Here is a 14,406-nt window from a genome sequence, read left to right as displayed (position 1 = left end):
GTTGTTGGAATATAAATATTTCGAGCGGTGAAAGGCTTTTTGGTTTAAGCGACATTTCGCTTAATACGTGACATTTATTTTTACAATTAAAGGTGCGTTTTATTTGGTACTAGCGACCCGCGCTCGCTTCGCTTCGGAAACTGTAATTTATTATTATTTTCTCCACTATTTAATGGATGTTATTATACAAATACACCTTCCTCTTCAATCACTCTATCTATTAAAAAAACCGCATCAAAATCCGTTGCGTAGTTTTAAAGATTTAAGCATACATAGGAACAGACAGATATAGGGACAGAGAAAGCGACTTTGTTTTATACGGTATTAGCATCAACAGTTCGATGTTTTTAATTGAGCTTCAATTAAGTTTACTCCGTTCAAATAGCTGAAGAAGTTTTTTGTTGTTATGATATTTTTTTCCAAGTGTTAAACTTTAAATGGTTCTCCTGTAAAGTTGCAAAAATGCCGCTTAAGCTAATGTCCCTTTCACACCTCCATTTCATTGCGTTGAACCACAGATCATTGTTTCTATGATCTGTGCGTTGAACATATCGACGCTTGAAAGGCAAACGTGATTAAGCGACAATGCGTGAACTTTACAGTAAAATAATTTAAAGTTGAAATAACTGAAAAAACTTTCTATTTTAACGAATGTAGCTGTAGGATTGAAATGATTTTAATAGACCTAGAATTTTTTTTTTGCGTTATGGTTATTGCCTTTTTTTTCCTACCTAAGCTGGTAGCCTTGAGAGGCTATTTCAGCGTAACCTTAACTAGTAGGTGAGCTCACGGGGTTCAAACCTGACGACGTTGCTAACACGAACCCTAGAGCCGTGCTTCGCAGAATCTACCACCGGATCGGAAACGCGACCCACTGAGAAGATCCGGCGAGAAACTGAGTGGGCTGTGTCTGAGGGTTAATTTACTCGTCGAGCCCTTCGTCACAAGCGACGGGTTGAGTGAGTGGGAATTATAATGAGGTATGGTGTGGATAAGGTTACGAGAGAGCTGATGCAGCAGGAATACGGTAGGGTCTGCATATCTACGGTATCGAAGCCCGGATATAACAGAGCGATGCGAACGCGCCGGTGCGGTGTTCGAATCCCGCAGGCAGACACCGATATTTCTAATCTATACTAACATTATAAAGAGGAAATAATTGTTTGTTTGTATTGAATATGCTCCGAAACTACTTAACCGATTTAAAAAAATCTTTCACTGTTTGGAAGCTACACTATTCCCGAGTACATAGGCTATATTCTTTTTTGAAAAAAAATAATAGGGATCCTTACTAAAACTCCAATAATGTAATCCAAGGTGTAAAAAAAATACCTAAAAGATTCTTTTCATGGCGTGCCCTGCGAAAACTATTGGAGATAGAATAATGTAGGTACTACGACTTTGTAGAACACATTATTATTTACAAAAAGTGTCGCGACAACATAATATTTTATTTATTTAATTGCTTAGATGGATGGATCACCTCACCGTCCACCTGGTGTTAAGTAGCTACCGAAGCCCATAGACATCTATCAAAGTTCTAAAGGTCTCGCTTATAACGGCTGCCCCACCCGTCAAACCGAAACGCATTACTGCTTCACGGCAGAAATAGGATGGGTGGTGGTACCTACCCGTGCGAACTAACAAGACGTCCTACCACCAGTAATTTTCGTAATTACTGATTGTAGGGCATCCTATGAGCCTTTACGAGTAGGTACTACCGTTATGCATAATTTAAAATTAGACCTCACGTCTTGAGATGCGGGGCGGCATTAAAGTTGTGATGCTAATGGACTCCTATAATTAGTTAATACCGGGTGCGCTGTAAGATCATTCACTGGTCTATGCAATAAATTAATTAAAAACCTAAAAATTTATTTGAGTCAAATACCGTACAAACAATCGCCATGAATACAATACTCATTTTTTTAAAATGGCGTCTCTTAAAATACCCACGTCTCTAGATAGCGGCCATCTTAAAAAGTCTTCAACAAAAAATATAGATAAACATTTCTAAAGTCAAATTATCGACATAAATTAGCGCAACACTTAAAAGGTGCCAATAAGACAGCATCTCGCTAAGTGATCGCGACACCGTATCCATTACTGTACAAAAAAAAAAACTTTCTTAACAAAAATAACACGAGAACCGATAGAAAAAATAACCCTTAAGGAATGGAAAAGGGCTCAAACAACCCTTTAAAAGGTGCTTTGTAAAAAAAGGCAAGCTCCTTTCATCCATTATACATTGAGCGTTCAATTTCATTAATTGCGAATTTTTTTCTGGTGTTAATAAATTGTTTTCGATTATTTTTTTGCGAAAAATTTCGTAGGAATGCCGATAAATAATTGGTAAATAATGCTCAGCATTAGAGTACAATCTGTTTGCGAGCCAGAATGCGTTTGCGCAGAATCCAATTTTGCCAGAACTAAAAAACCTTAACGGACATGATTTGAAGAACGACGAAATCCAGAATGACAGTCTTTTTTTTTCTATCTAAGCTGATAGTCTAGAGAGACCAGGTCAGCGTCGCCGGGCTATTAAGTGAGCTCACGGGGCTCAAATCTGACGATGTTGCTAACACGAACCCTAACAAGAGCAATGACGGTCAATGCCAATCAAAAGAACTAAAAGTCCCAAATAAATTGGATACTCTAACGTTAAAACATTTTTTTTTTTTCGGGTAGGGGGCCGAACCTCCTACGAGGTCCCCGCGCAAAAGGGGCGCGCGGGGTATGTGAGACTCAACGATCTGCATGGTGTTGTGAGCAGACCGCGGGCCCAAGGATTTTAGGGCCCACCCACTAAACGACTCCCCTGCACTCTTACACCCGACGTTCGATCCCCTCCGAGGTCAGAACCCGGATGAGGTAGGGGGGCTACCGCGGTCAACACTACAACCAGACGGCGCGGCTCACCCCAAGGACGCCGAGCCGACGGAGCCTTCGAGGCGAATCGAAGGCTCTGAAACGTCGGCCGTCTCGGTACGGCAGCCCGTCGGGCAGCCCAGATAGTGCCGCTGGTGTCTCGGAATACCCCGCTGGACCAGAACCAGCCTGCCGGGTCGGGACGCTATACACCGTCGACCGGTCGCTCTATTTACTCTACGGCAGCGCGCTAGAGTGCTGGTAGCGCGCCGCGCGGCCTCACCCCCTCAGGTCGCCCCTTGACCTTCACCGGGGGGAGGCCGCTACGTTAAAACCTAGAAGACAATGTATGTGTTTTTTTTTATTCCTACCTATGCTGATAGCCTTGAGCTGATATAGATCAGCATCGCTAGCTAACGTGTAGATGAACTCACGGTGCTCAAACCTGAGCGTTGCTAACACTGGCCCTAGCAAGAGCAGTGCTTCGTAGAATCTACCACCGGATCGGAAACGCGACCCACTGAACCGGCGAGAAACTCAGTGAGCTGTGTCTGTGGGTTAATTCGTTCGTCGAGCCCTTCGTCGCAAGCGACAGGTTCGACGAGGACGGTGACCGGTGCTTGTGGTACCTAAAAGCACCGTTAATGGATCGGGAGGATCCGTAATAACGTGCTTTGGGCGACGTCGACTATTTACCACCATTCGGTCTACAGGATCAGGTATGGTATATGCATGCGAACAGGACGACCAATGGTTTTTATTAATTGTAAGGGAAAACAAAATAGAACAGAAACGATAAAAAAATACTACATACTTCAACAAAAACCATTACATAAGTTGAACAAAAGGGTTTTCATTGTTTGGTTCGTTTGTCGTTGTACACGCAAAGGGGTCTTAGTCTAAACAACATATTTTCTGGAACAAAGATCAAACGCAATTCTGATGTTTGAAATGTGAAATGGAACCCAATAAAATTACATTAAATTGAATTAAATCACTCGAGATACGACACCACCGTGCATTTTGGATGTTTTTTTTTTATGCCCCAGGCTTGTGGACAATCTCACAGCCCACCTGGTGTTAAGTGGTTACTGGAACCCATAGACATTTACAACTTAAATGCGCCACACACCTTGAGATATAAGTTCTAAGGTCTCAGTATAATTACAACGGCTGCCCCACCTTACCAAACCGAAACCGGGGCAGCCGTTGTAACTATACTGAGATCTTAGAACTTATATCTCAAGGTGGGTGGCGCATTTACGTTGTAGATGTCCATGGGCTCCAGAAACCACTTAACACCAGGTGGGCTGTGAGCTCGTCTATCCATCTAAGCAATAAAAAAAAAGTTCAGCGAATTTTTTAAAGTCCACATAAATTAAATAACAAAAAATAGCATTAAATAGGTACTCTAGGTTTGACTTTGACTCTTTTTTCATCAAGAAGTTTTTAATAGAATAAATAAACAAGAACAATCTACCTATCAGTTCAAAAATATTTAAGTTTATCTTCAAATATAGAAAAGTTATTACATTACTACATTAGATGCATGAATGATTTCGAGAAAATAATATCGGGACATTTTCTCCTCTATTTTGTGAGGCGATTTTCTTTCATTTGTATTTCGTTTGCTTACTGTTAGAAAACTAGTTGATGTTGCAAATAAATTAGAAATTCTCAATTTTTATCTTCCTCAATGAGAAAAAATGTCAATAGGTACCAAAATAAAAGAAAAATAATAGGGGTTAAAGTATGAAATTGCCGTTTTATTATAATAGGTACTTCGGATTTTTGAGTGAACCTTTTTTCAAATGGTACCTATTAGGTTCTTCTTTTAAAAAATGTGCAACATTTATGTATCGACTTACAGTTGTTTTTTTTATTCAGCTTAAACAAAAAAGATGGATACTTCGAAAATTCGAGTGATTTTTGAATACGAGATCCGACGCGTAACTAACGCTGCAGAAATAGCTCGCAATATCAATGTTGCTTTTGGAGAGGGGACTGCTAATGAACGTACCTTGCGATTTTGGTTTAAACGCTTTCGTGATAGAAATTTTGATTTGAAGAACGAACCAAGTGGAAGACCGCCCACACATGTGAATAACAATGAATTGAAAGAGATGGTGGTAGCCGATCCGAGCCAAACTGCCGAAGAATTAGCTACATGGTTTAACGTTACCTTACCAACAATATTTGCATCTCATTTGTGTCAAATGAATAAAATAAAAAAAATTAAAAATGGGTGCCTCATGATTTGACTGATCTGCAGAAAGAAACGCGTGTTGAATCGATACAGAAATGAAGGAATATTGCATCTAATTGTGATATATGATGAAAAGTGGATTCTTTACGATAACCGTAAGCGAAAAATGCAATGACTGACCCCAGGTCAAACGCCGCAACAGTGTCCTAAAGCAAAGCTTACTAATAAAATGGTAATGGTAACTGTTTGGTGGTCTCAGCATGGTGCTATTCGCTATAGCTTTCTCCGGTCCAGACCAGTCAAGTATTAATGGCAGATGTCTACTGTGCCGAACTCCGAAAAACGATAGCAAAACTTCCACTGAAACAGCCCCGATTCATGAATTACCATTATTGCTCCATGATAACCCGAGACCTCATACAGCACGAGAAACAGTTTTAACTCTACAGAAGCTGCAATTAGAAACCATTCGTCACCCTGCGTATTCGCCAGACCTTGCTCTAATGGACTACCATTTTTTTCGTGATTTGAACAATTTTTCTTCCCAGGAGGCAGTACACAATGCTTTCACACAGTTTGTAGAATCTAGATCACCAGAGGTGTATCGCAAAGGCATAAATGACCTTCCTATTAGATGGCAGCAATGTATAGATAAAAATAGTAGATATTTTGATTAAATAAATATGAAAAAAAATTATTAAAATTTTCAGTATAAATCGGCAATTTCATACTTTAACCCCTAATTTAACATAATATATGAAATGTAGGTTTCTAAAACTTGAGGTGTCATATTTAGATCATTACGCGAAAATTTGTTTCATTAATCGTCCTACAAAGACTTACACCTACAATTAAAACTTAACGCGAAAAAACGCATAACAATTGATTCAAGATGGCATTTCCCTATGTTGTGCACTGATTCTATAACTTCAAAATAGGATATGCTACCAGTAATTCAGATCCATTTCTTAGACACAGGCTTATTTTAATGATAATTGCTTGTTTAAAATAATGTACAGATCATAGGTTATAGTGAAAATAGGAATAGCGCGCAAACAATTTAAAACTCTATCTCGAATGTAATAAGTTTATGGAGAACGGCGTCAGAATGTCGCGTTTGTATCGAACTGTCTGCCGGAACGGAGCCAAACTCATGACGCGTTGATTTAAAGATGAATTTACTAGATACGACATTATTATTTTTATTATCGCAATAGGCTAAATTTTATAATGTTTTACAGGCTAAGACAATCTAATCGTCGTCTATATTTTCTTTGTTTGTCAATTGATTTCGTTTGTAAATCGATTCTCAAGAGTTCGAATCAGATCGATTAAAAGATCGATATTTTTCGATGGTTATCTTGTGTCAGTCAATTTTCAAATACAGCTCACAAGAATTTTACAAGACGATTTAGAGATACGTTCATGTAGACATCTTAATCCGTGTATCCGTCACCCAAAAGATCCTTTGTGGCTCTTATAGACTGTCACATTCATAGAGTATGTAGGTACCTAATGCATCTGGAAGTTGAGTTTCTTCAGCCCAGTGTAACTATCAGAAACGTCTTCATTAACAAAGTGCCTAGTGAACAGCTACCTTAGCTAACCTTTACAAAACTAGTTCATCTTGTCTTATTCTGCCAGAAAAAAACAAACAAAGCTCTAAATAATTGAGAAACGAAATAAAACAAAAACATTAAAATCCATTGAGTACTATTAAAACTATCTATATTTAAAAACTATGATATAATTAAGTTTTGTTAATAATAGATAGTATTAGGCAACGCCTTTGATATGACTCTCTCCTCGTTGAACCCGTCGCTTGCGACGAAGGGCTCGGCGAGTACTACTACTGACCGACAGACACAGCCCACAGAGTTTCTTCCCGGATCTTCTCAGTGGGTCGCGTTTCCGATCCGGTAATAGATTCTGCGAAGCACTGCTCTTGTTAGGGCTAGTGCTAGTAACACCTCCGGTTTGAGCCCCGAGAGCTCACCTATACGCTAGATTAACGCTAATATATCTCAAGGCTACCAGCATAGATAAAAAAAATGACTCTAGCATTGCTGATGGTCATAACTGACGATGACTGTTTTCGATCAGGTAGGCGATTGCCTACATTGTCATGATCTAAAAACTAAGTACCGAACTCAATTAAAGCTTAAAACCATTCTAGTATTCTATTACCAATCTACGTTTTATACAATGTAAGCAACCGAAAAATGCGTGCTAGTAAATCTTTAAAACATTGGACGTATCTTGTTCATCTCCGCAAAATTCATGTTTTTAGAAAGATTTTACGAGATTAAAACAATAAAAAAGTATCAGATCAGTATTTTGTTTAAAATTTTTAGGTTAAGTTAGAAGATAGCAGTTGATTTTTCAAGGGATTATTCCGAACTGTCAAATTGTTCATTTTAAATTTTAATTTTCAATCAATGAAGTAGGAAACCTATGGAAATGAAACGTCAACCAAAATTTCGTGCCACTGTGACGTCATCTGGCCACAAAACATGGCGGCTTTAGTGCTGTACAAAAGATTTCAATGTTATCAGGTTTTATCGATAAACGATCTTGGCTCATTTTATTTTAAATATTGTTGAGTATTATTTATTTGTAGAATTTATACTTTAATGGGAAGTAAGTAGGTATATTGTTATGTGCAAATATGATATGATTTAGATGGGTGAAATCTAAGACAAGTTCGTCCTTCGAATTTGCCAAGTAAACGATATGATAATTTTTAAAAGTTGCTACACTGATTTTATAAAGTTGTCGTTTGTCGCAAAACATAAAGATATGGCGTAGTTCAAAGCCATCAGCCCATTTCTAGCATGCTAAATGTTATCGTATTTTGAGTACGTGTTTTTCTTAGACTATAACAATCTATTTTAATTGTTTTGCTGACTCTAAAGTCCGTAACATACTACCACAGCGCACCCCAAGGTAGGTGCGCCGCACCATTTGAATCACTTTCGCTTGAGAGTGATTAAAATTTTAAACTTATCAAGGGACCGCGTGAAAAAAAAAACACCTACAGAACATTTATTCATTAATTACAAACGTCATTCCTTGTGACTTCCTCTCTAAAATCACGTAATTATTAAATATTTAACAAATTTACAATAGTGTTTTACTCACTGCGGAATAAAACTATTTTATTTAAATAGTTCCGAAGAGATTTTGTCGGTAGCCTTTTCCCGAAATATCTAAACAGAATGTCTAAATATGTTTTGATGACATATTTTAAAGTGGTATTTATGATTAGTGTCATGATCAATAGATTCCGACCGAAAAATGCAAATTTCGGATGAGGGCTCCATAATGAATTTAAATGTACATATAGCTAATAGTTTTAGGGCATCGACTTTCTTGAGATCCTATAAAATACGTTTTAATTATTATTTTTGTATGTTTTAAGCATGATAAATTATGAAATTTTATATAATCAATCATATTAAATCGATATCAAAGTCAATAAATAATGTACAACCCAAAACAGACGGCCGAACTGACGTGACAATGACATTTGGCGCGCTAAACATGGCGGATTTTCGGCCTCATTAGACGGAGACGGAGATAATTACGTATATTCATGTTTCATTTTATGTACGCACTGAAATACTGTTATATTGTTTTCCTGCGAGTTAAAGTGCTGAGTAAGAACGAGATAGATATATGTTTATGTATGTGCCTTCAAAATGGGTGCTATTTATATAAGCAATTGTACGTATAGAACATTATGTCGTGTCCCTACTATATAGGTCTATGTTTTCAATATATCGATGCAATATGATGAACTTTCAAACTTTGAGAGAAGAGAGAGAGAGAGAGAATGAGAGAATTCTAAAATATAAATACCTTTGAATATATATAAATATTTCAAAGGTAACGGTCGATCTTCGAATCGGCTCGTTATCCCACCAGGTCAGTGACGTTGTAAATCTAATAATGCATCAACTGTGTGTAACAATTAAATGTAACGAAAATTGTTGTAAACAAATTGATCTCGTCAATACGGAAATTTTGACAAAAACACAACAGATTTAAACTAATAATCTTTGTAACATAATTACTGAAAACTTTGGCAAATCGTCGTACAAGTTACCCGTAAAAGCGTCTTAAATTGTATGCGGAAAAAAGGGCCGTATGGATAAAAATAAGACGTCAAAGTTTAATTTCCGTGATCTCTAACAAAGTATCCTGTTGCCAACGCACCACTCATTGAGGAATTTTTGTTTGATAATACTAAATTGAAATCTATTCAGTCCCGCGGAGGGCTACAATCCTATTTGTCACAACCTCGTACAAAAGGCAAGCCAAACATTATAAACAATTATAGTCTGTAACATCTGGCACAATCCAGAGGGGGCAATTGAAGACACCGACGGGAGGCACTGAGTGCCACCAAAATTGTAATAATTTGTAAACCATGTATGATTACCAAATACCGTAAAAAAAAAAAAAAAAAACAAAAAACAAAAAAAAATGCTTTTTCTACGGAAGAAAAGCGACGGATCAATGCGTCCAATTTTCGATTTTCGATAGTTGAACAAGGTCGTAAAGATAAAACACCTAACTGTTTTCGGACACCTCGGTACCAAACTTTCTCCACCCATGGGACTGGATGATAAAATTGAACATTTCTCAGGAACATTTTTCTAGTATCGGTCGCAAAATTTCGTCGATACTTCTTGAGGATCAGTACCAAAGTACCAGTATCAGTACCTTCAGAAAGGAATCGGTACCTTCTTATGAGTTAGTATGAAATGACATGCCTACCCTTCGGTCTGGCTTCAGAGCCACACCTTTTTGCTTCTATAACATGCGGGTCGCAGAGACCTTGCGTGCAAAGGGAACTCGAGTGCTAGTGTCTACTAGACGACTTCCTTTTGGTCGACCAAGACAAATCCAAGTTGAAACTTCAGGCTGCAGAAGCTGTGAAACTTTTGGATTAACCTTTTTTGCTTCCATAACATGCTGGGTCGCAGAGACCTTGCGTGCAAAAGGAACTCGAGTGCTAGTCTACCTAGACGACTTCCTTTTGGTCGACCAAGACAAATCCAAGTTGAAACTTCAGGCTGCAGAAGCCGTGAAGATTTTGGATTATCTGGGCTGGCATGTCAATTTCCATTATGTAGGGTGCTCGGTCGCTCGGTCGCGGAGACATTGCGTGCAAAGTAGAGTGCTAGCTTACCTACACGACTTAATCTTGTTTCACCAAGACAAATAACCGTTTTTGTTCCCATAGCATGCTCGGTCGCGGAGACCTTGCGTACATAGGGAAGTCAAATGTTAACGTACCTACGCGACTTTCTCTTGGTCCTTGAAGACAAATACACCTTTTTGCTTCCATAGCATGCTCGGTCACGGAGACATTGCGTGCAAAGTCGAAGTGCTAGCCTACCTACGCGACTTTCTCTTGGTCCATGAAGACAAATACACCTTTTTTGCTTGCATAGCATGCTCAGTCACGGAAACATTGCGTGCAAAGGGATGTTGAGTGTTATCCCACCTACGCAAGTCCCTCCTGGTCCATCAAAAGAAGTCCAAGTTGAGTCTTCAGGCCACATAAGCTGTGAAGCTCTTTGATTATTTGAGCTGCCAAGTCAGCCTTACAAAAAATCAATTAGTACACTGGTTCAAGAGATGACATGGCTAGGGATTCGATGAAAAATTGCGAGAAATAAAGTGGCCACTCAACAACATTCTAGCTCAAACTCTGACGGAATTACATCACTCTATGTTAACTTGCAAATTTTCTTGCGAAGTTTCAAGAAAAAACACCCCCGTAAAAAACAGGCCATCCTGCATGTGTTAACAATTAAATGCAGTGCTGACGCGGAGCCACATGTCAGACATTGCCGATACACAAAACCAACCATTTCCTGGCAACGGAAGCTTCGGACATGTGTACGGGTTACAAATGCAGTGCTGACGCGGAGCCACATGTCAAACATTGCCGAGACACAAAACCAACCATTTCCTGGCAACGGAAGCTTCGGATATGGGTAGGGGTTACAATTAGACAAAATATTAACGTCCTGTCTATGGTCAGCTCAACAACTGAAACGGCTCAACCACAAAAGAGCTATTTGCAATGGTAGTGACAATCAAAATTAATCTGAAAGTATTTCACTAGCGGTTAACCTTTCGATTTTTAAACTAAGCGATAAGTTCAAAATAACTGTCAGCTTATAATCTCTCGGGGAGATACAACATCGTAGCCGATAGGCTATCACGAGGAAATCAACCTGCGAAATGGCACTTTTTACCACAAGTGACCACAAAAGTTTTTCGAAAGTGGGGTCATCCGGATATAAACCCATTCGCCGACCAAGATTGGATACCTTCAGCAGACCGTAGAGGATGCAACTAGCATGGAGAATTCCTCCTCTCAACCTTTTCCCCAGAGTACTGACTCACTTCAACAGTGTCTAGGGAACCTACCTGGTAGTGTTTCCAGACTGAGCGAAAGCATTTGGGTTTCCAAGCCCTCAGATCCCGAACGCTAGATAACTCGCACGAAATCCAAAACCTGCCTCCTCCACGGGGTAAATATTAACCCTGAAAGCTTAGAAACGGGGGGGGGGGGAGGTTGTACAAATAATAGACTGGTCTACACAGGAGAAGATTTATTGAAAATTAGCTGGTGTCAATCCACTTTGCCAGCATACTTACCAGCAACTAGAAGATGGTGCATATGGTGCTACAGTTTTAAAATTGATCCTAAGTCTGCAGATGTTGCCAAATTCTGTTTTCTTTTCCAAAAAGAAAATTTTGCCTGTAAAACAATCCTTCTGCATAAAGCAGCGCTGTCGACTTTCTGTGGACAACATACATGTAGGACAGCAAGCATTCTCAAGCTCTCTAATAAAAATTGCTATTCTAAAAAAGCCATCGGAATAACTAAACATAATTCAATTATTTATTACAACTTTACTAAGTATAGTCCCATTCACATGAGATCCGAGAATAGTTCTAAATTGGTTTTCTTCAAACCCAGCCACCAGATCACGCCTCAAGGTAGCTTGAAGGACACCAACAACCATGTTGCTGGCTACTGGACGCAGAGTTAATAACCTTACTTTGCTCAACATTTCTAAAGACAGTTTCTTTGATAACAGAGAAAAACATATTTCTGATACCAGTCTTTGGGTCTAAAATTGAAATCCATTTTCGTCAATAATCTGCATAAGTGCTTTCTAAACATGAAACTAAAGACATGCCCAGTAAGATTCGTAAGGACTTTTTTCTAACTATGTGTGTTGTCACAAAAGCGGCATACCGTACTGTAAGTGGAAACTGGTCTTCGTTCAACCTTACGAGGTAGTGGCATCAACCCATCTCTAAAAAGTTGTAGATCAGCAGTAGCCTCTGAGATGGATTGATAATGAACCAATGGACGAAATACTTTCTAGAGGCAATTGCAAATCATCCAAACGTTTACAATAATTATTGCCGAATAATAGAGCTTCCTAAAGATCCTCACGATTCTTTTTTTCAAAACATTTACTCATCATTTACTCATGTTGTATATACATCATTTATACAATTTATACATTTTCTTGTATATACAAGATAAAATGTTTATTACAAATTTATAAATATTTTTTAATTATCGAATTAACATGAAAGTTAACAGCTGTGTTTTTTCGATTTAATAATTATATAAATTATGAACATTATCATTGCGCTTCATAATTTTATTATAGCTTACCTATTTCATCATAGCGTTGTGCTTAATAATTTCACCAGCAGATAACAAACACGTCTTCATAATACAATGCTGTATGTTTTCCAAAGGCACATCAATATTACGGTTTTACATAACAATAAAACCGATATTATGTGCCGAGAAGGAAAACATACAGCATTGCAGGAAGTTCTTCCTGGTCTTCATATTCTAATTCTTCATAATCTATGGTGAAGACTATGAAGATCAAAGATGGCTGCGCTTCCTTTATACTTGCTGGCAGCACCTAGCGGCTACAGATGGAACTAAATTGACTGTCTATGGTTGGACATAGACAAGGAATTTAAGCTAAGTACACACTGCTTCTTCATAATACAATGCTGTATGTTTTCCTTCTCGGCACATAATATCGGTTTTATTGTTATGTAAAACCGTAATATTCATATCATTTCCACTTCCAAAACTAGCCCTACTTCGGTGAGTCTTGCAACAATAACTTACTGATTACAGGTAGACACTTCTTCAACTTCTCCCCTGTACAAGATAATGCTTTTAAAAGGCAAATGGGTGTATGTAGGATGTTGGCAAAGAAAAAAATGTTTGTCCTGTTTCAAAAATAAATAAAATTATGAATGGATCGGAAATATTTGTAATTACGTACAAAAAAAATCCCACGTCGAGGCTTTCCTCTTTACCATATGAACTCTAATACGCCTGGTGCAAACAATTTATAGCCCCAGCATCTTCAATGAAATTTTTCGCTTTGGAAGCTAAATATGGCCTATGACGCACTCTTGGCTCAGGAAACTTAATTCAACAGAGAGGAACGAGTTAAGATCTTTTCTGCGCTTAACATACGAATACATTGTCATGTTTCCACCTTCGTTGCTGACGGTCGTAACCCTGCTTATAGTCGGCGATCGACGACATTATGATTCGACTAATACGTATTAATGAACCAGTACCTGGTAACTCTTACTGTCTTACATGGACGTCAGAGCCACAAATCCGGAACTTATGGCCAGTAACCGAAAAGATAAAATTTAATAATTTAATGTTGACTGGCTAAGTATTAAAATCTGACTTGACACTATAAATATCTATCTCCGTGAACGCTTTGAATATCTGATTCCTGACGGCAAAGTTAGTCGACATTCCACTTCTCTTCTTTTAAAAACTCCCATACACAGCTTTAGTCATTGTTTTCTGTATTTTTAAGAGTTATTGTTTTCAAGTTATTGTTTTATGTATTTTTATTTATATGTATTTTTCATTCAATATTAGATTATTTTTTTTAATGCTTAGTTTAAAAATCATGCTTTAATAGCTCTTTTTCTCTCTGATAATGGTTTGCTGGAAGAAAACTCATGAATGAGTTAAGCTCGCCTTTGTACATAGTATTTAGACATTCTTTAAATCTGTTTTTGATTGTATTTTCTTTTTGTGTACAATAAGTATAAATAAAATAAAATATAAAGTACATAAATGTTCACATTAATTCTTATTTGAACTTTAACATAATTTTCAAAAACCCGTTTTAATTTTTAGACTATTACTCATTACTAAATTAAGATGACAGAGGTAGCAGAGCAGACCTTCATTCATTTTACTCTTTACTATATATTTTCGTTGCAAT

General features: G+C 37.9%; 1 long non-coding RNA gene across 1 annotated transcript; it reads right to left on the bottom strand.

Annotated features, from left to right (window-relative positions):
• Positions 1 to 9,635: 9,635 nt before the first annotated feature.
• LOC119630746 (uncharacterized) lies at positions 9,636 to 13,041 on the bottom strand. The gene is made up of 3 exons (XR_005246422.2): positions 12,795 to 13,041; positions 10,482 to 11,900; positions 9,636 to 10,378 (listed from the first exon to the last, which is right to left on the bottom strand). It is a non-coding gene; the product is annotated as an uncharacterized LOC119630746 (long non-coding RNA).
• Positions 13,042 to 14,406: the final 1,365 nt, after the last annotated feature.

The sequence above is a fragment of the Bombyx mori genome, chromosome 28 (assembly GCF_030269925.1).
Source record: "Bombyx mori chromosome 28, ASM3026992v2".
Lineage (NCBI taxonomy): Eukaryota > Metazoa > Arthropoda > Insecta > Lepidoptera > Bombycidae > Bombyx > Bombyx mori.
This window is presented reverse-complemented; position numbering and strand designations above follow the sequence as displayed.